Below are 23,434 nucleotides of genomic sequence, written 5' to 3'. Positions count from 1 at the left end.
TAGATTTCCCGCCACCGGAAATAAGTTTTCTGCCAGCGGAGAGACGTATTTCGTCAGCAGAGATAAGTTGTCCGGCAGGGGATATAAATTTCCCGCCACCGGAAATAAGTTTTCTGCCAGCGGAGAGACGTATTTCGTCAGCAGAGATAAGTTGTCCGGCAGGGGGTATAAATTTCCCGCCACCGGAAATAAGTTTTCCGCCAGCGGAGAAACGTAATTCGTCTGCAGGGATAAATTGTCCGTCTGGGGATATAAATTTCCCGCCGCCGGAGCTAAGTTTTCTGCCAGCGGAGAACCGTTGTTCGTCAGCGGAGATAAATTCTCTTCCAGCGGAGATATAGATTTCCCGCCACCGGAAATAAGTTTTCCGCCAGCGGAGAGACGTATTTCGTCAGCAGAGATAATTTGTTTGGCAGGGGATATAAATTTCCCGCCACCGGAAATAAGTTTTCCGCCAGCGGAGAGATGTATTTCGTCAGCAGAGATAATTTGTCTGGCAGGGGATATAGATTTTCCGCCACCGGAAATAAGTTTTCCGCCAGCGTAGAGACGTATTTCGTCAGCAGAGATAATTTGTTTGGCAGGGGATATAAATTTCCCGCCACCGGAAATAAGTTTACCGCCAGCGGAGAGACGTATTTCGTCAGCAGAGATAATTTGTCTGGCAGGGGATATAAATTTCCCGCCTCCGGAGATAAGTTTTCTGCCAGCGGAGAGACGTATTTCGTCAGCAGAGATAAGTTGTCCGGCAGGGGGTATAAATTTCCCGCCACCGGAAATAAGTTTTCCGCCAGCGGAGAAACGTAATTCGTCTGCAGGGATAAATTGTCCGTCTGGGGATATAAATTTCCCGCCGCCGGAGCTAAGTTTTCTGCCAGCGGAGAATCGTTGTTCGTCAGCGGAGATAAATTGTCTGACAGCGGAGATATAGATTTCCCGCCACCGGAAATAAGTTTTTCGCCAGCGGAGAGACGTATTTCGTCAGCAGAGATAATTTGTTTGGCAGGGGATATAAATTTCCCGCCACCGGAAATAAGTTTTCCGCCAGCGGAGAGATGTATTTCGTCAGCAGAGATAATTTGTCTGGCAGGGGATATAGATTTTCCGCCACCGGAAATAAGTTTTCCGCCAGCGTAGAGACGTATTTCGTCGGCAGGGATAAGTTACCTGGCAAGGGATATAGATTTCCCGCCAGCGGACAGGCGCATTTCGTCAGCAGAGATAAGTTGTCCGGCAGGGGATATAAATTTCCCGCCACCGGAAATAAGTTTTCTGCCAGCGGAGAGACGTATTTCGTCAGCAGAGATAAGTTGTCCGGCAGGGGATATAAATTTCCCGCCACCGGAAATAAGTTTTCCGCCAGCGGAGAGACGTATTTCGTCAGCAGAGATAATTTGTCTGGCAGGGGATATAGATTTTCCGCCACCGGAAATAAGTTTTCCGCCAGCGTAGAGACGTATTTCGTCAGAGATAAGTTACCTGGCAAGGGATATAGATTTCCCGCCAGCGGAGAGGCGCATTTCGTCAGCAGAGATAAGTTGTCCGGCAGGGGATATAAATTTCCCGCCACCGGAAATAAGTTTTCTGCCAGCGGAGAGACGTATTTCGTCAGCAGAGATAAGTTGTCCGGCAGGGGGTATAAATTTCCCGCCACCGGAAATAAGTTTTCCGCCAGCGGAGAAACGTAATTCGTCTGCAGGGATAAATTAACCGTCTGGGGATATAAATTTCCCGCCGCCGGAGCTAAGTTTTCTGCCAGCGGAGAACCGTTGTTCGTCAGCGGAGATAAATTGTCTTCCAGCGGAGATATAGATTTCCCGCCACCGGAAATAAGTTTTCCGCCAGCGGAGAGACGTATTTCGTCAGCAGAGATAATTTGTTTGGCAGGGGATATAAATTTCCCGCCACCGGAAATAAGTTTTCCGCCAGCGGAGAGACATATTTCGTCAGCAGAGATAATTTGTCTGGCAGGGGATATAGATTTTCCGCCACCGGAAATAAGTTTTCCGCCAGCGTAGAGACGTATTTCGTCGGCAGAGATAAGTTACCTGGCAAGGGATATAAATTTCCCGCCTCCGGAGATAAGTTTTCTGCCAGCGGAGAGACGTATTTCGTCAACAGAGATAAGTTGTCCGGCAGGAGATATAAATTTCCCGCCTCCGGAGATAAGTTTTCTGCCAGCGGAGAGACGTTTTTCGTCAGCAGAGATAAGTTGTCCGGCATGGGATATAAATTTCCCGCCGCCGGAGTTAATTTTCTACCAGCGGAGAATCGTTGTTCGTCAGCGGATATAAATTGTCTGCCAGCGGAGATTACTTGTCCGCCAGCGGATATATATTTCCCGCCACCGGAAATAAGTTTTCTGCCAGCGGAGAGACGTATTTCGTCAGCAGAGATAAGTTTTTCGGAAGGGGATACATATTTCCCGCCACCGGAAATAAGTTTTCCACCAGCGGAGAGATGTATTTCGTCAGCAGAGATAAGTTGTCCGGCAGGGGATATAAATTTCCCGCCGCCGGAGTTAAGTTTTCTTCCAGCGGAGAATCGTTGTTCGTCAGCGGAGATAAATTGTCTGCCAGCGGAGATAAGTTGTCCGCCAGCGGATATAGATTTCCCGCCCCCGGAAATCAGTTGCCCGCCAGCGGAGAGACGTATTTCGTCAGCAGAGATAATTTGTCTGGCAGGGGATATAGATTGCCCGCCACCGGAAATAAGTTTTCCGTCAGCGGTGAGACGTATTTCGTCAGCAGAGATAATTTGTTTGGCAGGGGATATAAATTTCCCGCCGCCGGAAATAAGTTTTCCGCCAGCGGAGAGACGTATTTCGTCAGCAGAGATAATTTGTCTGGCAGGGGATATAAATTCCCCGCCTCCGGAGATAAGTTTTCTGCCAGCGGAGAGACGTATTTCGTCAGCAGAGATAAGTTGTCCGGCAGGGGGTATATATTTCCCGCCACCGGAAATAAGTTTTCCGCCAGCGGAGAAACGTAATTCGTCTGCAGGGATAAATTGTCCGTCTGGGGATATAAATTTCCCGCCGCCGGAGCTAAGTTTTCTGCCAGCGGAGAATCGTTGTTCGTCAGCGGAGATAAATTGTCTGCCAGCGGAGATATAGATTTCCCGCCACCGGAAATAAGTTTTCCGCCAGCGGAGAGACGTATTTCGTCAGCAGAGATAATTGGTTTGGCAGGGGATATAAATTTCCCGCCACCGGAAATAAGTTTTCCGCCAGCGGAGAGACGTATTTCGTCAGCAGAGATAATTTGTCTGGCAGGGGATATAGATTTTCCGCCACCGGAAATAAGTTTTCCGCCAGCGTAGAGACGTATTTCGTCGGCAGAGATAAGTTACCTGGCAAGGGATATAAATTTCCCGCCTCCGGAGATAAGTTTTCTGCCAGCGGAGAGACGTATTTCGTCAGCAGAGATAAGTTGTCCGGCAGGAGATATAAATTTCCCGCCTCCGGAGATAAGTTTTCTGCCAGCGGAGAGACGTTTTTCGTCAGCAGAGATAAGTTGTCCGGCATGGGATATAAATTTCCCGCCGCCGGAGTTAATTTTCTACCAGCGGAGAATCGTTGTTCGTCAGCGGATATAAATTGTCTGCCAGCGGAGATTACTTGTCCGCCAGCGGATATATATTTCCCGCCACCGGAAATAAGTTTTCTGCCAGCGGAGAGACGTATTTCGTCAGCAGAGATAAGTTTTTCGGAAGGGGATACATATTTCCCGCCACCGGAAATAAGTTTTCCACCAGCGGAGAGATGTATTTCGTCAGCAGAGATAAGTTGTCCGGCAGGGGATATATATTTCCCGCCACCGGAAATAAGTTTTCCGCCAGCGGAGAAACGTAATTCGCCTGCGGGGATAAATTGTCCGTCTGGGGATATAAATTTCCCGCCGCCGGAGTTAAGTTTTCTTCCAGCGGAGAATCGTTGTTCGTCAGCGGAGATAAATTGTCTGCCAGCGGAGATAAGTTGTCCGCCAGCGGATATAGATTTCCCGCCCCCGGAAATAAGTTGTCCGCCAGCGGAGAGACGTATTTCGTCAGCAGAGATAATTTGTCTGGCAGGGGATATAGATTTCCCGCCACCGGAAATAAGTTTTCCGTCAGCGGTGAGACGTATTTCGTTAGCAGAGATAAGTTTTCCGCCAGCGGATATAAATTTCCCGCCACCGGAAATACGTTTTCCGCCTGCGGAGAAACGTAATTCGTCTGCGGGGATAAATTGTCCGTCTGGGGATATAAATTTCCCGCCGCCGGAGTTAAGTTTTCTTCCAGCGGAGAATCGTTGTTCGTCAGCGGAGATAAATTGTCTGCCAGCGGAGATAAGTTGTCCGCCAGCGGATATAGATTTCCCGCCCCCGGAAATAAGTTGTCCGCCATCGGAGAGACGTATTTCGTCAGCAGAGATAATTTGTCTGGCAGGGGATATAGATTTCCCGCCACCGGAAATAAGTTTTCCGTCAGCGGTGAGACGTATTTCGTTAGCAGAGATAAGTTTTCCGCCGGCGGATATAAATTTCCCGACACCGGAAATACGTTTTCCGCCTGCGGAAAGCCGGCCGCGCACAGAGCGCAAAAGAAGAGAAACAATACAATGATATGTTTCAAGTGTGGTGAGCGCGGGCATATGAAGGCTCAGTGTAAGAAGGAGAGCGCAAATGTGGAAAGGGCAGCAAGAGTGGAGAACAAGCAGTGCAGTCTATTAAATGCGTTGGACGCAGATAATTTGAAAAAGAGTATGTGGTGTTTGGATAGTGGTGCCACAAGCCACATGTGTTGTGAGAAACAGTTATTCACAAAGTTCGAGAAACACACAGAAATGATTGGTCTGGCTGACTCCGGTTTCCTAAAAGCTGAAGGAAAAGGGGAAGTAGAGCTGAAGACAGGGATATGCACGCTGCTGTTAAAGAATGTTCTCTATGTGCCCGAAATGAATGGAAATTATTTCTCGGTGAGCAGCGCTGTACAGAATAAATGTTTCGTCACTTTTGGACAAGAATATGCACGAGTTATCCAAAATGGCGAATGCATTGTAAAGGCGAACAGAGTTGGAAACTTGTATATGTTTCGAGGAAAACAAAACAACTGTTTTGCGGCGGTTAAGGCTGATGGTGCCCTGTGGCATAAACGGTACGGCCACTTGAACATCAGTAGTATGAAAGATTTGATCAGCAAAGGAATGGTGCGCGGCATTGAAAATATGGTTTTCCCGGCGAATATGAATTGCAAAACATGTATGGTCAGCAAGATTCATGCGCAACCATTTCCTGTTGCAACCACCAGTAGAGCTCAAGATATATTGGAACTAGTTCATGCAGATGTGTGCGGGCCCTTTGGCACACAGTCGCTTGCTGGATCAAAGTATTTTCTAACCTTCATCGATGACAAATCAAGGCGTATATTTGTGTATTTCCTGCGGACAAAGGATGAAGTCTTCCAGAAGTTCGTCGAGTTCAAAACCCTGGTTGAACGGCAAACGGGAAAAAGTCTCAAATGTATCCGGAGCGACAATGGCGGTGAATTTGTCAACAAATCGTTTGATGAATTTCTGAAAACTAATGGGATTGAGAGGCAGCTGACAGTGGCGTACACTCCACAGCAAAACGGCGTTGCTGAGAGGGCAAACCGCACTCTGGTGGAAATGTCAAGATGTATGCTGGTCCAGTCAGGATTAGGCGAATCCTTGTGGGCTGAGGCAGTCAACGCAGCTGTGTATGTACGGAATCGATCACCGACCAAGGCGCTAACCAGTATGACGCCTATGGAAGCGTGGACTGGTAAGAAACCTTTTGTTGGGCATCTAAAGGTTTTTGGCTCCGTTGCAGTAGCTTTGGACAAGGGTCCAAGGAAGAGTAAACTTCAACCAAAAGGCAAAGAATATCGCATGATTGGATATTCAGTAGCGGCTAAGGGCTATCGACTGTATGCCCTGTGTCTCATCAGGTGATTGAGAGGCGAGATGTTCTCTTTGACGAGATCCAAGACGACAAGGATACAGTCACATTCGAACTTCCGAAGGCAGAAGTTAGCATGCAGTCAGGCGGCGATACTGATGACATTGACAGCAGCGGTGGAGACAGCAGCCATGGTGCAAGCGTTGACGGGGAGAATCCCAGTAGCAGCGGTACTGATGGGTACGAGAGCGCAACAGAAAAGGTTGAGTCAGATGAGCCAGCTCCTCGCGTTGGACCTGGCAGACCAAGGCTGATTCGGACCGGCAAACCTGGCCGTCCGAGAAAGGAGTACAACATTCTTGGTGCTCTGGTTGCCAGCGACGTAAAGATTCCAGTATCCTACGAAAAGGCGTTGATCAGTATTCATGCATCACATTGGTCCGAAGCGATGCAACGCGAATATGAGGCATTAATGGCAAACGAGACATGGCAGTTGGCAGACTTACCGGCAGGACAACGAGCAGTTGGATGCAAATGGGTATATAGCCTGAAACGCGACAAAGATGGTCAAATCGAACGTTTCAAGGCGCGGCTGGTGACAAAAGGTTGCTCCCAGCAGTACGGCATAAACTATGCGGAAACATTTTCTCCAGTCTGCAGACTGGAGAGCGTGCGATTTATTCTTGCGCTAGCAGCAGAATTGAAACTATATGTCAACCAAATGGATGTATGTACGGCATACCTCAACAGTGACCTGAGCGATACGGTGTACATGAAGCAACCACAAGGGTACATTGATCGAGCTTATCCAGCGAAGGCTATGCTGCTTAAAAAGGCAATATATGGATTGAAGCAGTCAGGAAGGGAATGGAATTCGAAGCTGAATGGCGTCCTGACTAATCTGGGTTTTGTTTCCTGTGACAACGAGCCGTGCCTCTACCAGCAGAGAGGGAAAGGTAACTTATCGTTAATCTTGGTATATGTTGACGATTTACTTATAGCATGTCAGTCCAAAGAGGACATGCTCGGTATCAAATCGGCTATTTCAAATGCGTTCGAATGTATCGACAAAGGTGTTCCAGAGCTGTTTTTAAGCATGGAGGTGCACCGTGAAGGTGAGCTTGGGCCTATCACCATAGGCCACTCGCAATACATCAAGGAACTATTGCAAGCTCACGACATGGACAAATGTAGACCAGTGGCTACTCCGTTGGATGCGGGGTTCCAGGTGGATTGTACTAATGAGCAGTGTCAAAAGGTTGATCCTGTCATGTATCAATCCATGATTGGTGAGCTGATGTGGCTGGCACTCACAACCAGACCGGACATTTTGCATTCAGTTGCAAACTTGGCCCAGAGGAACAAAGATCCGCACGCAGAGCATCTGGCTGGTGTGAAGCACGTTCTGAGGTACTTGGCAGCGACGATGAACTTCAAACTACACTACAAAGGGTGTCACCAGCCACTTACTGGATATGTGGATGCGGATTGGGGCGGCGATCGAACTAACCGGAAGTCGTATACGGGCTATGTTTATTTTTTGGCAGGTGGCCCAATTTCTTGGCGATCTGAGAAACAACGCAGCGTGGCACTTAACAGCACGGAGGCAGAATACATGGCACTGTCGGCTGCGTGTAAGGAGTCCATATTCTTACGTCGCTTAATCATTGAAATTGGCTGTGGAGATGAAGCTACTTCAACTACCTTATATGGCGATAATCTGAGCGCACAAGAGCTGGCTAGGAACCCAGTGCATCACTCAAGGACCAAGCATATTGATATTAGATATCACTTTGTACGACAGATTGTAGAAGAAGGTCAAGTTAAGTTAAAGTATGCTAGTACAACAGATATGATTGCAGATATCTTGACCAAGAATCTCCCTAAGAGAAAGCAATTCGAATTTACAAAATTGTTAAGTTTAAATTGAGTTAAATGGAAGCATGCACGCATTGAGGAAGGGTGTTGAAGAATGACCATCTCTAGCAATGCACGCATGTATTGACAGACATATGAGTATGTAGACGTATGTATGAGTGAGAGACGTAACGAAGCGACGTTCTCTTATCTCCCTTTTTGTTCTCCCTTTCGTTCGGTCTCTATCTGCCTGCGAGCAGAGCATTTATTAGTCACAAATAAACCTTCCATATGAATGGTTGCGTTTTTACTTTTCGGTACAAGAACTTCCCTTGCAACGGCAGCGAAATTCTGTCCAACAGAGATAAGTTGTCCGGCAGGGGATATAGATTTCCCGCCACCGGAAATAAGTTTTCCGCCAGCGGAGAGACGTTTTTCGTCAGCAGAGATAAGTTGTCCGGCAGGGGATATAGATTTCCCGCCACCGGAAATAAGTTTTCCGCCAGCGGAGAAACGTAATTCGTCTGCGGGGATAAATTGTCCGTCTGGGGATATAAATTTCCCGCCGCCGGAGTTAAGTTTTCTTCCAGCGGAGATTCGTTGTTCGTCAGCGGAGATAAATTGTCTGCCAGCGGAGATAAGTTGTCCGCCAGCGGATATAGATTTCCCGCCACCGAAAATAAGTTTTCCGCCAGCGGAGAGGCGTATTTCGTCAGCAGAGATAATTTGTCTGGCAGGGGATATAGATTTCCCGCCACCGGAAATAAGTTTTCCGCCAGCGGAGAGACGCATTTCGTCAGCAGAGATAAGTTGTCCGGCAGGGGATAAAAATTTCCCGCCAGCGGAGAGACGTATTTCGTCAGTAGAGATAAGTTGTCCGGCAGGGGATATAATATTCCAGCCACCGGAAATAAGTTTTCCGCCAGCGGAGAAACGTAATTCGTCTGCGGGGATAAATTGTCCGTCTGGGGATATAAATTTCCCGCCGCCGGAGCTAAGTTTTTTGCAAGCGGAGAATCGTTGTTCGTCAGCGGAGATAAATTGTCTGCCAGCGGAGATAAGTTGACCGCCAGCGGATATAGATTTCCCGCCCCGGAAATAAGTTTTCCGCCAGCGGAGAGACGTATTTCGTCAGCAGAGATAATTTGTCTGGCAGGGGATATAGATTTCCCACCACCGGAAATAAGTTTTCCGCCAGCGGAGAGACGTATTTCGTCAGCAGAGATAAGTTGTCCGGCAGGGGATATAAATTTCCCGCCACCGGAAATAAGTTTTCTGCCAGCGGAGAATCGTTGTTCGTCAGCGGAGATAAATTGTCTGCCAGCGGAGATAAGTGGTTCGCCGGCGAGACGTATTTCGTCAGCAGAGATAAGTTGTCCGGCAGGGGATATAAATTTCCCCCTCTGGAGATAAGTTTTCTGCCAGAGAAGAAACGTAGTTCGTCAGCGGATATAAATTATCTGCCAGCGGAGATAAGATGTCTGTCAGCGGAGAAAAGTTTTTCGCCAGCGGATATAAATTTTCCGCCACCGGAGAAAAGTTTTCCGCCAGCGGAGAGACGTATTTCGTCAGCAGAGATAATTTGTCTGGCAGGGGATATAAATTTCCCGCCTCCGGAAATAAGTTTTCCGCCAGCGGAGAGACGTATTTCGTCAGCAGAGATAATTTGTTTGGCAGGGGATATAAATTTCCCGCCACCGGAAATAAGTTTTCTGCCAGCGGAGAGACGTATTTCGTCAGCAGAGATAAGTTGTCCGGCAGGGGATATAAATTTCCCGCCTCCGAAGATAAGTTTTCTGCCAGCGGAGAGTCGTTTTTCTTCAGCAGAGATAAGTTGTCCGGCAGAAGATATAAATTTCCCGCCTCCGGAGATAAGTTTTCCGCCAGCGGAGAGACGTATTTCGTCAGCAGAGATAATTTGTTTGGCAGGGGATATAAATTTCCCGCCACCGGAAATAAGTTTTCTGCCAGCGGAGAGACGTATTTCGTCAGCAGAGATAAGTTGTCCGGCAGGGGAAATAAATTTCCCGCCGCCGGAGTTAATTTTCTACCAGCGGAGAATCGTTGTTCGTCAGCGGAGATAAATTGTCTGTCAGCGGAGAAAAGTTTTCCGCCAGCGGATATAAATTTTCCGCCACCGGAGAAAAGTTTTCCGCCAGCGGAGAGACGTATTTCGTCAGCAGAGATAATTTGTCTGGCAGGGGATATAAATTTCCCGCCACCGGAAATAAGTTTTCCGCCAGCGGAGAGACGTATTTCGTCAGCAGAGATAATTTGTTTGGCAGGGGATATAAATTTCCCGCCACCGGAAATAAGTTTTCTGCCAGCGGAGAGACCTATTTCGTCAGCAGAGATAAGTTGTCCGGCAGGGGATATAAATTTCCCGCCTCCGAAGATAAGTTTTCTGCCAGCGGAGAGTCGTTTTTCTTCAGCAGAGATAAGTTGTCCGGCAGAAGATATAAATTTCCCGCCTCCGGAGATAAGTTTTCCGCTAGCAGAGAGACGTATTTCGTCAGCAGAGATAAGTTGTCCGGCAGGGGAAATAAATTTCCCGCCGCCGGAGTTAATTTTCTACCAGCGGATTATCGTTGTTCGTCAGCGGAGAAAAATTGTCTGCCAGCGGAGATAAGTTGTCCGCCAGCGGATATAGATTTCCCGCCACCGGAAATAAGTTTTCCGCCAGCGGAGAGACGTATTTCGTCAGCAGAGATAATTTGTTTGGCAGGGGATATAAATTTCCCGCCTCCGGAAATAAGTTTTCCGCCAGCGGAGAGACGTATTTCGTCAGCAGAGATAATTTGTTTGGCAGGGGATATAAATTTCCCGCCACCGGAAATAAGTTTTCTGCCAGCGGAGAGACGTATTTCGTCAGCAGAGATAAGTTGTCCGGCAGGGGAAATAAATTTCCCGCCGCCGGAGTTAATTTTCTACCAGCGGAGAATCGTTGTTCGTCAGCGGAGATAAATTGTCTGTCAGCGGAGAAAAGTTTTCCGCCAGCGGATATAAATTTTCCGCCACCGGAGAAAAGTTTTCCGCCAGCGGAGAGACGTATTTCGTCAGCAGAGATAATTTGTCTGGCAGGGGATATAAATTTCCCGCCACCGGAAATAAGTTTTCTGCCAGCGGAGAGACGTATTTCGTCAGCAGAGATAATTTGTCTGGCAGGGGATATAAATTTCCCGCCACCGGAAATAAGTTTTCCGCCAGCGGAGAGACGTATTTCGTCAGCAGAGATAAGTTGTCCGGCAGGGGATATAAATTTCCCGCCACCGGAAATAAGTTTTCCGCCAGCGGAGAGACGTATTTCGTCAGCAGAGATAAGTTGTCCGGCAGGGGATATAAATTTCCCACCACCGGAAATAAGTTTTCTGCCAGCGGAGAGACGTATTTCGTCAGCAGAGATAAGTTGTCTGGCAGGGGATATAAATTTCCCGCCACCGGAAATAAGTTTTCCGCCAGCGGAGAAACGTAATTCGTCTGCGGGGATAAATTGTCCGTCTGGGGATATAAATTTCCCGCCGCCGGAGTTAAGTTTTCTTCCAGCGGAGAATCGTTGTTCGTCAGCGGAGATAAATTGTCTGCCAGCGGAGATAAGTTGTCCGCCAGCGGATATAGATTTCCCGCCACCGGAAATAAGTTTTCCGCCAGCGGAGAGACGTATTTCGTCAGCAGAGATAATTTTTTTGGCAGGGGATATAAATTTCCCGCCTCCGGAAATAAGTTTTCCGCCAGCGGAGAGACGTATTTCGTCAGCAGAGATAATTTGTCTGGCAGGGGATATAGATTTCCCGCCACCGGAAATAAGTTTTCCGCCAGCGGAGAGACGTATTTCGTCAGCAGAGATAAGTTGTCCGGCAGGGGATATAAATTTCCCGCCACCGGAAATAAGTTTTCTGCCAGCGGAGAGACGTATTTCGTCAGCAGAAATAAGTTGTCCGGCAGGGGAAATAAATTTCCCGCCGCCGGAGTTAATTTTCTACCAGCGGAGAATCGTTGTTCGTCAGCGGATATAAATTGTCTGCCAGCGGAGATAAGTTGTCCGCCAGCGGATATAGATTTCCCGCCACCGGAAATAAGTTTTCCGCCAGCGGAGAGACGTATTTCGTCAGCAGAGATAATTTGTTTGGCAGGGGATATAAATTTCCCGCCACCGGAAATAAGTTTACCGCCAGCGGAGAGACGTAATTCGTCAGCAGAGATAATTTGTCTGGCAGGGGATATAGATTTTCCGCCACCGGAAATAAGTTTTCCGCCAGCGTAGAGACGTATTTCGTCGGCAGAGATAAGTTACCTGGCAAGGAATAAAATTTTCCGCCACCGGAGATAAGTTTTCTGCCAGCGGAGAGACGTATTTCGTCAGCAGAGATAAGTTGTCCGGCAGAAGATATAAATTTCCCGCCTCCGGAGATAAGTTTTCCGCCAGCGAAGAGACGTATTTCGTCAGCAGAGATAATTTGTCTGGCAGGGGATATATATTTCCCGCCACCGGAAATAAGTTTTCTGCCAGCGGAGAGACGTATTTCGTCAGCAGAGATAAGTTGTCCGGCAGGGGAAATAAATTTCCCGCCGCCGGAGTTAATTTTCTACCAGCGGAGAATCGTTGTTCGTCAGCGGAGATAAATTGTCTGCGAGCGGAGATAAGTTGTCCGCCAGCGGATATAGATTTCCCGCCACCGGAAATAAGTTTTCCGCCAGCGGAGAGACGTATTTCGTCAGCAGAGATAAGTTGTCCGGCAGGGGAAATAAATTTCCCGCCGCCGGAGTTTATTTTCTACCAGCGGAGAATCGTTGTTCGTCAGCGGAGATAAATTGTCTGCCAGCGGAGATAAGTTGTCCGCCAGCGGATATAGATTTCCCGCCACCGGAAATAAGTTTTCCGCCAGCGGAGAGACGTATTTCGTCAGCAGAGATAATTTGTTTGGCAGGGGATATAAATTTCCCGCCACCGGAAATAAGTTTTCCGCCAGCGGAGAGACGTATTTCGTCAGCAGAGATAATTTGTTTGGCAGGGGATATAAATTTCCCGCCACCGGAAATAAGTTTTCTGCCAGCGGAGAGACGTATTTCGTCAGCAGATATAAGTTGTCCGGCAGGGGAAATAAATTTCCCGCCGCCGGAGTTAATTTTCTACCAGCGGAGAATCGTTGTTCGTCAGCGGAGATAAATTGTCTGCCAGCGGAGATAAGTTGTCCGCCAGCTGATATAGATTTCCCGCCACCGGAAATAAGTTTTCCGCCAGCGGAGAGACGTATTTCGTCAGCAGAGATAATTTGCTTGGCAGGGGATATAAATTTTCCGCCACCGGAAATAAGTTTTCCGCCAGCGTAGAGACGTATTTCGTCGGCAGAGATAAGTTACCTGGCAAGGGATATAAATTTTCCGCCTCCGGAGATAAGTTTTCTGCCAGCGGAGAGACGTATTTCGTCAGCAGAGATAAGTTGTCCGGCAGAAGATATAAATTTCCCGCCTCCGGAGTTAATTTTCTACCAGCGGAGAATCGTTGTTCGTCAGCGGAGATAAATTGTCTGCCAGCGCAGATAAGTTGTCCGCCAGCGGATATAGATTTCCCGCCACCGGAAATAAGTTTTCCGCCAGCGGAGAGACGTATTTCGTCAGCAGAGATAATTTGTCTGGCAGGGGATATAGGTTTTCCGCCACCGGAAATAAGTTTTCCGCCAGCGGAGAGACGTATTTCGTCAGCAGAGATAAGATGTCCGGCAGGGGATATAAATTTCCCGCCACCGGAAATAAGTTTTCTGCCAGCGGAGAGACGTATTTCGTCAGCAGAGATAAGTTGTCCGGCAGGGGAAATAAATTTCCCGCCACCGGAAATAAATTTTCCGCCAGCGGAGAGACGTATTTCGTCAGCAGAGATAATTTGTTTTGCAGGGGATATAAATTTCCCGCCACCGGAAATAAGTTTTCCGCCAGCGGAGAGACGTATTTCGTCAGCAGAGATAATTTGTCTGGCAGGGGATATATATTTCCCGCCACCGGAAATAAGTTTTCCGCCAGCGGAGAGACGTATTTCGTCAGCAGAGATAATTTGTCTGGCAGGGGATATAAATTTCCCGCCACCGGAAATAAGTTTTCCGCCAGCGGAGAGACGTATTTCGTCAGCAGAGATAATTTGTCTGGCAGGGGATATATATTTCCCGCCACCGGAAATAAGTTTTCCGCCACCGGAGAATCGTTGTTTGTCAGCGGATATAATTTGTCTGCCAGCGGAGATTACTTGTCCGCCAGCGGATATATATTTCCCGCCACCGGAAATAAGTTTTCCGCCAGCGGAGAGACGTATTTCGTCAGCAGAGATAATTTGTTTGGCAGGGGATATAAATTTCCCGCCTCCGGAGTTAATTTTCTACCAGCGGAGAATCGTTGTTCGTCAGCGGAGATAAATTGTCTGCCAGCGGAGATAAGTTGTCCGCCAGCGGATATAGATTTCCCGCCACCGGAAATAAGTTTTCCGCCAGCGGAGAGACGTATTTCGTCAGCAGAGATAATTTGTCTGGCAGGGGATATAGGTTTTCCGCCACCGGAAATAAGTTTTCCGCCAGCGGAGAGACGTATTTCGTCAGCAGAGATAAGTTGTCCGGCAGGGGAAATAAATTTCCCGCCACCGGAAATAAATTTTTCGCCAGCGGAGAGACGTATTTCGTCAGCAGAGATAATTTGTTTTGCAGGGGATATAAATTTCCCGCCACCGGAAATAAGTTTTCCGCCAGCGGAGAGACGTATTTCGTCAGCAGAGATAATTTGTTTGGCAGGGGATATAAATTTCCCGCCACCGGAAATAAATTTTCCGCCAGCGGAGAGACGTATTTCGTCAGCAGAGATAATTTGTTTTGCAGGGGATATAAATTTCCCGCCACCGGAAATAAGTTTTCCGCCAGCGGAGAGACGTATTTCGTCAGCAGAGATAATTTGTCTGGCAGGGGATATATATTTCCCGCCACCGGAAATAAGTTTTCCGCCACCGGAGAATCGTTGTTTGTCAGCGGATATAATTTGTCTGCCAGCGGAGATTACTTGTCCGCCAGCGGATATATATTTCCCGCCACCGGAAATAAGTTTTCCGCCAGCGGAGAGACGTATTTCGTCAGCAGAGATAATTTGTTTGGCAGGGGATATAAATTTCCCGCCACCGGAAATAAGTTTTCCGCCAGCGGAGAGACGTATTTCGTCAACAGAGATAAGTTGTCCGGCAGGGGATATAAATTTCCCGCCGCCGGAGTAAAGTTTTCTTCCAGCGGAGATTCGTTGTTCGTCAGCGGAGATAAATTGTCTGCCAGCGGAGATAAGTTGTCCGCCAGCGGATATAGATTTCCCGCCACCGAAAACAAGTTTTCCGCCAGCGGAGAGGCGTATTTCGTCAGCAGAGATAATTTGTCTGGCAGGGGATATAGATTTCCCGCCACCGGAAATAAGTTTTCCGCCAGCGGAGAGACGCATTTCGTCAGCAGAGATAAGTTGTCCGGCAGGGGATAAAAATTTCCCGCCAGCGGAGAGACGTATTTCGTCAGTAGAGATAAGTTGTCCGGCAGGGGATATAAATTTCCAGCCACCGGAAATAAGTTTTCCGCCAGCGGAGAAATGTAATTCGTCTGCGGGGATAAATTGTCCGTCTGGGGATATAAATTTCCCGCCGCCGGAGCTAAGTTTTTTGCAAGCGGAGAATCGTTGTTCGTCAGCGGAGATAAATTGTCTGCCAGCGGAGATAAGTTGACCGCCAGCGGATATAGATTTCCCGCCCCCGGAAATAAGTTTTCCGCCAGCGGAGAGACGTATTTCGTCAGCAGAGATAATTTGTCTGGCAGGGGATATAGATTTCCCACCACCGGAAATAAGTTTTCCGCCAGCGGAGAGACGTATTTCGTCAGCAGAGATAAGTTGTCCGGCAGGGGATATAAATTTCCCGCCACCGGAAATAAGTTTTCTGCCAGCGGAGAATCGTTGTTCGTCAGCGGAGATAAATTGTCTGCCAGCGGAGATAAGTGGTTCGCCGGCGAGACGTATTTCGTCAGCAGAGATAAGTTGTCCGGCAGGGGATATAAATTTCCCCCTCTGGAGATAAGTTTTCTGCCAGAGGAGAAACGTAGTTCGTCAGCGGATATAAATTATCTGCCAGCGGAGATAAGATGTCTGTCAGCGGAGAAAAGTTTTCCGCCAGCGGATATAAATTTTCCGCCACCGGAGAAAAGTTTTCCGCCAGCGGAGAGACGTATTTCGTCAGCAGAGATAATTTGTCTGGCAGGGGATATAAATTTCCCGCCTCCGGAAATAAGTTTTCCGCCAGCGGAGAGACGTATTTCGTCAGCAGAGATAATTTGTTTGGCAGGGGATATAAATTTCCCGCCACCGGAAATAAGTTTTCTGCCAGCGGAGAGACGTATTTCGTCAGCAGAGATAAGTTGTCCGGCAGGGGATATAAATTTCCCGCCTCCGAAGATAAGTTTTCTGCCAGCGGAGAGTCGTTTTTCTTCAGCAGAGATAAGTTGTCCGGCAGAAGATATAAATTTCCCGCCTCCGGAGATAAGTTTTCCGCCAGCGGAGAGACGTATTTCGTCAGCAGAGATAATTTGTTTGGCAGGGGATATAAATTTCCCGCCACCGGAAATAAGTTTTCTGCCAGCGGAGAGACGTATTTCGTCAGCAGAGATAAGTTGTCCGGCAGGGGATATAAATTTCCCGCCGCCGGAGTTAATTTTCTACCAGCGGAGAATCGTTGTTCGTCAGCGGAGATAAATTGTCTGTCAGCGGAGAAAAGTTTTCCGCCAGCGGATATAAATTTTCCGCCACCGGAGAAAAGTTTTCCGCCAGCGGAGAGACGTATTTCGTCAGCAGAGATAATTTGTCTGGCAGGGGATATAAATTTCCCGCCACCGGAAATAAGTTTTCCGCCAGCGGAGAGACGTATTTCGTCAGCAGAGATAATTTGTTTGGCAGGGGATATAAATTTCCCGCCACCGGAAATAAGTTTTCTGCCAGCGGAGAGACCTATTTCGTCAGCAGAGATAAGTTGTCCGGCAGGGGATATAAATTTCCCGCCTCCGAAGATAAGTTTTCTGCCAGCGGAGAGTCGTTTTTCTTCAGCAGAGATAAGTTGTCCGGCAGAAGATATAAATTTCCCGCCTCCGGAGATAAGTTTTCCGCTAGCAGAGAGACGTATTTCGTCAGCAGAGATAAGTTGTCCGGCAGGGGAAATAAATTTCCCGCCGCCGGAGTTAATTTTCTACCAGCGGATTATCGTTGTTCGTCAGCGGAGAAAAATTGTCTGCCAGCGGAGATAAGTTGTCCGCCAGCGGATATAGATTTCCCGCCACCGGAAATAAGTTTTCCGCCAGCGGAGAGACGTATTTCGTCAGCAGAGATAATTTGTTTGGCAGGGGATATAAATTTCCCGCCTCCGGAAATAAGTTTTCCGCCAGCGGAGAGACGTATTTCGTCAGCAGAGATAATTTGTTTGGCAGGGGATATAAATTTCCCGCCACCGGAAATAAGTTTTCTGCCAGCGGAGAGACGTATTTCGTCAGCAGAGATAAGTTGTCCGGCAGGGGAAATAAATTTCCCGCCGCCGGAGTTAATTTTCTACCAGCGGAGAATCGTTGTTCGTCAGCGGAGATAAATTGTCTGTCAGCGGAGAAAAGTTTTCCGCCAGCGGATATAAATTTTCCGCCACCGGAGAAAAGTTTTCCGCCAGCGGAGAGACGTATTTCGTCAGCAGAGATAATTTGTCTGGCAGGGGATATAAATTTCCCGCCACCGGAAATAAGTTTTCCGCCAGCGGAGAGACGTATTTCGTCAGCAGAGATAATTTGTCTGGCAGGGGATATAAATTTCCCGCCACCGGAAATAAGTTTTCCGCCAGCGGAGAGACGTATTTCGTCAGCAGAGATAAGTTGTCCGGCAGGGGATATAAATTTCCCGCCACCGGAAATAAGTTTTCCGCCAGCGGAGAGACGTATTTCGTCAGCAGAGATAAGTTGTCCGGCAGGGGATATAAATTTCCCACCACCGGAAATAAGTTTTCTGCCAGCGGAGAGACGTATTTCGTCAGCAGAGATAAGTTGTCTGGCAGGGGATATAAATTTCCCGCCACCGGAAATAAGTTTTCCGCCAGCGGAGAAACGTAATTCGTCTGCGGGGATAAATTGTCCGTCTGGGGATATAAATTTCCCGCCGCCGGAGTTAAGTTTTCTTCCAGCGGAGAATCGTTGTTCGTCAGCGGAGATAAATTGTCTGCCAGCGGAGATAAGTTGTCCGCCAGCGGATATAGATTTCCCGCCACCGGAAATAAGTTTTCCGCCAGCGGAGAGACGTATTTCGTCAGCAGAAATAATTTTTTTGGCAGGGGATATAAATTTCCCGCCTCCGGAAATAAGTTTTCCGCCAGCGGAGAGACGTATTTCGTCAGCAGAGATAATTTGTCTGGCAGGGGATATAGATTTCCCGCCACCGGAAATAAGTTTTCCGCCAGCGGAGAGACGTATTTCGTCAGCAGAGATAAGTTGTCCGGCAGGGGATATAAATTTCCCGCCACCGGAAATAAGTTTTCTGCCAGCGGAGAGACGTATTTCGTCAGCAGAAATAAGTTGTCCGGCAGGGGAAATAAATTTCCCGCCGCCGGAGTTAATTTTCTACCAGCGGAGAATCGTTGTTCGTCAGCGGAGATAAATTGTCTGCCAGCGGAGATAAGTTGTCCGCCAGCGGATATAGATCTCCCGCCACCGGAAATAAGTTTTCCGCCAGCGGAGAGACGTATTTCGTCAGCAGAGATAATTTGTCTGGCAGGGGATATAGATTTTCCGCCACCGGAAATAAGTTTTCCGCCAGCGGAGAGACGTATTTCGTCAGCAGAGATAAGTTGTCCGGCAGGGGATATAAATTTCCCGCCTCCGAAGATAAGTTTTCTGCCAGCGGAGAGTCGTTTTTCTTCAGCAGAGATAAGTTGTCCGGCAGAAGATATAAATTTCCCGCCTCCGGAGATAAGTTTTCCGCCAGCGGAGAGACGTATTTCGTCAGCAGAGATAATTTGTTTGGCAGGGGATATAAATTTCCCGCCACCGGAAATAAGTTTTCTGCCAGCGGAGAGACGTATTTCGTCAGCAGAGATAAGTTGTCCGGCAGGGGATATAAATTTCCCGCCGCCGGAGTTAATTTTCTACCAGCGGAGAATCGTTGTTCGTCAGCGGAGATAAATTGTCTGTCAGCGGAGAAAAGTTTTCCGCCAGCGGATATAAATTTTCCGCCACCGGAGAAAAGTTTTCCGCCAGCGGAGAGACGTATTTCGTCAGCAGAGATAATTTGTCTGGCAGGGGATATAAATTTCCCGCCACCGGAAATAAGTTTTCCGCCAGCGGAGAGACGTATTTCGTCAGCAGAGATAATTTGTTTGGCAGGGGATATAAATTTCCCGCCACCGGAAATAAGTTTTCTGCCAGCGGAGAGACCTATTTCGTCAGCAGAGATAAGTTGTCCGGCAGGGGATATAAATTTCCCGCCTCCGAAGATAAGTTTTCTGCCAGCGGAGAGTCGTTTTTCTTCAGCAGAGATAAGTTGTCCGGCAGAAGATATAAATTTCCCGCCTCCGGAGATAAGTTTTCCGCTAGCAGAGAGACGTATTTCGTCAGCAGAGATAAGTTGTCCGGCAGGGGAAATAAATTTCCCGCCGCCGGAGTTAATTTTCTACCAGCGGATTATCGTTGTTCGTCAGCGGAGAAAAATTGTCTGCCAGCGGAGATAAGTTGTCCGCCAGCGGATATAGATTTCCCGCCACCGGAAATAAGTTTTCCGCCAGCGGAGAGACGTATTTCGTCAGCAGAGATAATTTGTTTGGCAGGGGATATAAATTTCCCGCCTCCGGAAATAAGTTTTCCGCCAGCGGAGAGACGTATTTCGTCAGCAGAGATAATTTGTTTGGCAGGGGATATAAATTTCCCGCCACCGGAAATAAGTTTTCTGCCAGCGGAGAGACGTATTTCGTCAGCAGAGATAAGTTGTCCGGCAGGGGAAATAAATTTCCCGCCGCCGGAGTTAATTTTCTACCAGCGGAGAATCGTTGTTCGTCAGCGGAGATAAATTGTCTGTCAGCGGAGAAAAGTTTTCCGCCAGCGGATATAAATTTTCCGCCACCGGAGAAAAGTTTTCCGCCAGCGGAGAGACGTATTTCGTCAGCAGAGATAATTTGTCTGGCAGGGGATATAAATTTCCCGCCACCGGAAATAAGTTTTCCGCCAGCGGAGAGACGTATTTCGTCAGCAGAGATAATTTGTCTGGCAGGGGATATAAATTTCCCGCCACCGGAAATAAGTTTTCCGCCAGCGGAGAGACGTATTTCGTCAGCAGAGATAAGTTGTCCGGCAGGGGATATAAATTTCCCGCCACCGGAAATAAGTTTTCCGCCAGCGGAGAGACGTATTTCGTCAGCAGAGATAAGTTGTCCGGCAGGGGATATAAATTTCCCACCACCGGAAATAAGTTTTCTGCCAGCGGAGAGACGTATTTCGTCAGCAGAGATAAGTTGTCTGGCAGGGGATATACATTTCCCGCCACCGGAAATAAGTTTTCCGCCAGCGGAGAAACGTAATTCGTCTGCGGGGATAAATTGTCCGTCTGGGGATATAAATTTCCCGCCGCCGGAGTTAAGTTTTCTTCCAGCGGAGAATCGTTGTTCGTCAGCGGAGATAAATTGTCTGCCAGCGGAGATAAGTTGTCCGCCAGCGGATATAGATTTCCCGCCACCGGAAATAAGTTTTCCGCCAGAGGAGAGACGTATTTCGTCAGCAGAAATAATTTTTTTGGCAGGGGATATAAATTTCCCGCCTCCGGAAATAAGTTTTCCGCCAGCGGAGAGACGTATTTCGTCAGCAGAGATAATTTGTCTGGCAGGGGATATAGATTTCCCGCCACCGGAAATAAGTTTTCCGCCAGCGGAGAGACGTATTTCGTCAGCAGAGATAAGTTGTCCGGCAGGGGATATAAATTTCCCGCCACCGGAAATAAGTTTTCTGCCAGCGGAGAGACGTATTTCGTCAGCAGAAATAAGTTGTCCGGCAGGGGAAATAAATTTCCCGCCGCCGGAGTTAATTTTCTACCAGCGGAGAATCGTTGTTCGTCAGCGGAGATAAATTGTCTGCCAGCGGAGATAAGTTGTCCGCCAGCGGATATAGATTTCCCGCCACCGGAAATAAGTTTTCCGCCAGCGGAGAGACGTATTTCGTCAGCAGAGATAATTTGTTTGGCAGGGGATATAAATTTCCCGCCACCGGAAATAAGTTTACCGCCAGCGGAGAGACGTAATTCGTCAGCAGAGATAATTTGTCTGGCAGGGGATATAGATTTTCCGCCACCGGAAATAAGTTTTCCGCCAGCGTAGAGACGTATTTCGTCGGCAGAGATAAGTTACCTGGCAAGGAATAAAATTTTCCGCCACCGGAGATAAGTTTTCTGCCAGCGGAGAGACGTATTTCGTCAGCAGAGATAAGTTGTCCGGCAGAAGATATAAATTTCCCGCCTCCGGAGATAAGTTTTCCGCCAGCGAAGAGACGTATTTCGTCAGCAGAGATAATTTGTCTGGCAGGGGATATATATTTCCCGCCACCGGAAATAAGTTTTCTGCCAGCGGAGAGACGTATTTCGTCAGCAGAGATAAGTTGTCCGGCAGGGGAAATAAATTTCCCGCCGCCGGAGTTAATTTTCTACCAGCGGAGAATCGTTGTTCGTCAGCGGAGATAAATTGTCTGCGAGCGGAGATAAGTTGTCCGCCAGCGGATATAGATTTCCCGCCACCGGAAATAAGTTTTCCGCCAGCGGAGAGACGTATTTCGTCAGCAGAGATAAGTTGTCCGGCAGGGGAAATAAATTTCCCGCCGCCGGAGTTTATTTTCTACCAGCGGAGAATCGTTGTTCGTCAGCGGAGATAAATTGTCTGCCAGCGGAGATAAGTTGTCCGCCAGCGGATATAGATTTCCCGCCACCGGAAATAAGTTTTCCGCCAGCGGAGAGACGTATTTCGTCAGCAGAGATAATTTGTTTGGCAGGGGATATAAATTTCCCGCCACCGGAAATAAGTTTTCCGCCAGCGGAGAGACGTATTTCGTCAGCAGAGATAATTTGTTTGGCAGGGGATATAAATTTCCCGCCACCGGAAATAAGTTTTCTGCCAGCGGAGAGACGTATTTCGTCAGCAGAGATAAGTTGTCCGGCAGGGGAAATAAATTTCCCGCCGCCGGAGTTAATTTTCTACCAGCGGAGAATCGTTGTTCGTCAGCGGAGATAAATTGTCTGCCAGCGGAGATAAGTTGTGCGCCAGCTGATATAGATTTCCCGCCACCGGAAATAAGTTTTCCGCCAGCGGAGAGACGTATTTCGTCAGCAGAGATAATTTGCTTGGCAGGGGATATAAATTTTCCGCCACCGGAAATAAGTTTTCCGCCAGCGTAGAGACGTATTTCGTCGGCAGAGATAAGTTACCTGGCAAGGGATATAAATTTTCCGCCTCCGGAGATAAGTTTTCTGCCAGCGGAGAGACGTATTTCGTCAGCAGAGATAAGTTTTCCGGCAGAAGATATAAATTTCCCGCCTCCGGAGTTAATTTTCTACCAGCGGAGAATCGTTGTTCGTCAGCGGAGATAAATTGTCTGCCAGCGCAGATAAGTTGTCCGCCAGCGGATATAGATTTCCCGCCACCGGAAATAAGTTTTCCGCCAGCGGAGAGACGTATTTCGTCAGCAGAGATAATTTGTCTGGCAGGGGATATAGGTTTTCCGCCACCGGAAATAAGTTTTCCGCCAGCGGAGAGACGTATTTCGTCAGCAGAGATAAGATGTCCGGCAGGGGATATAAATTTCCCGCCACCGGAAATAAGTTTTCTGCCAGCGGAGAGACGTATTTCGTCAGCAGAGATAAGTTGTCCAGCAGGGGAAATAAATTTCCCGCCACCGGAAATAAATTTTCCGCCAGCGGAGAGACGTATTTCGTCAGCAGAGATAATTTGTTTTGCAGGGGATATAAATTTCCCGCCACCGGAAATAAGTTTTCCGCCAGCGGAGAGACGTATTTCGTCAGCAGAGATAATTTGTCTGGCAGGGGATATATATTTCCCGCCACCGGAAATAAGTTTTCCGCCAGCGGAGAGACGTATTTCGTCAGCAGAGATAATTTGTCTGGCAGGGGATATAAATTTCCCGCCACCGGAAATAAGTTTTCCGCCAGCGGAGAGACGTATTTCGTCAGCAGAGATAATTTGTCTGGCAGGGGATATATATTTCCCGCCACCGGAAATAAGTTTTCCGCCACCGGAGAATCGTTGTTTGTCAGCGGATATAATTTGTCTGCCAGCGGAGATTACTTGTCCGCCAGCGGATATATATTTCCCGCCACCGGAAATAAGTTTTCCGCCAGCGGAGAGACGTATTTCGTCAGCAGAGATAATTTGTTTGGCAGGGGATATAAATTTCCCGCCTCCGGAGTTAATTTTCTACCAGCGGAGAATCGTTGTTCGTCAGCGGAGATAAATTGTCTGCCAGCGGAGATAAGTTGTCCGCCAGCGGATATAGATTTCCCGCCACCGGAAATAAGTTTTCCGCCAGCGGAGAGACGTATTTCGTCAGCAGAGATAATTTGTCTGGCAGGGGATATAGGTTTTCCGCCACCGGAAATAAGTTTTCCGCCAG

The sequence above is a fragment of the Drosophila miranda genome, chromosome 2 (genome assembly GCF_003369915.1).
Source record: "Drosophila miranda strain MSH22 chromosome 2, D.miranda_PacBio2.1, whole genome shotgun sequence".
NCBI classification, from domain to species: Eukaryota; Metazoa; Arthropoda; class Insecta; order Diptera; family Drosophilidae; genus Drosophila; species Drosophila miranda.
This window is presented reverse-complemented; position numbering follows the sequence as displayed.